Genomic DNA, 282 nt, shown 5'->3' on the forward strand with positions numbered 1-282 from the left:
CTCAGTTGTGTCTACTTTTATTTCTCCTAAGGATTTTTAGGAGAAACATCTGAGGCACCGTTGATACTAAAATGAGAAATGCATGAGAACCACAACTAAGTCTCCTGAGGTTAGAAAGAGCAAACTCTGAGCAATAGAATATTCCTATAATGGAGTCTTGATAGAGATTGCAGCAAGACAATTAATAGATATTCTGTTTCTTCCACCACATTCTCAGTTTTGACTCTTTTTCTCAAATATTTCTCATATCTCATTTGTGTCTACTTCCATTTCTCCTAAGGC

Source organism: Sinocyclocheilus rhinocerous, unplaced genomic scaffold (genome assembly GCF_001515625.1).
Source record: "Sinocyclocheilus rhinocerous isolate Xijiao unplaced genomic scaffold, SAMN03320098_v1.1 scaffold9822, whole genome shotgun sequence".
Taxonomy (NCBI): Eukaryota; Metazoa; Chordata; class Actinopteri; order Cypriniformes; family Cyprinidae; genus Sinocyclocheilus; species Sinocyclocheilus rhinocerous.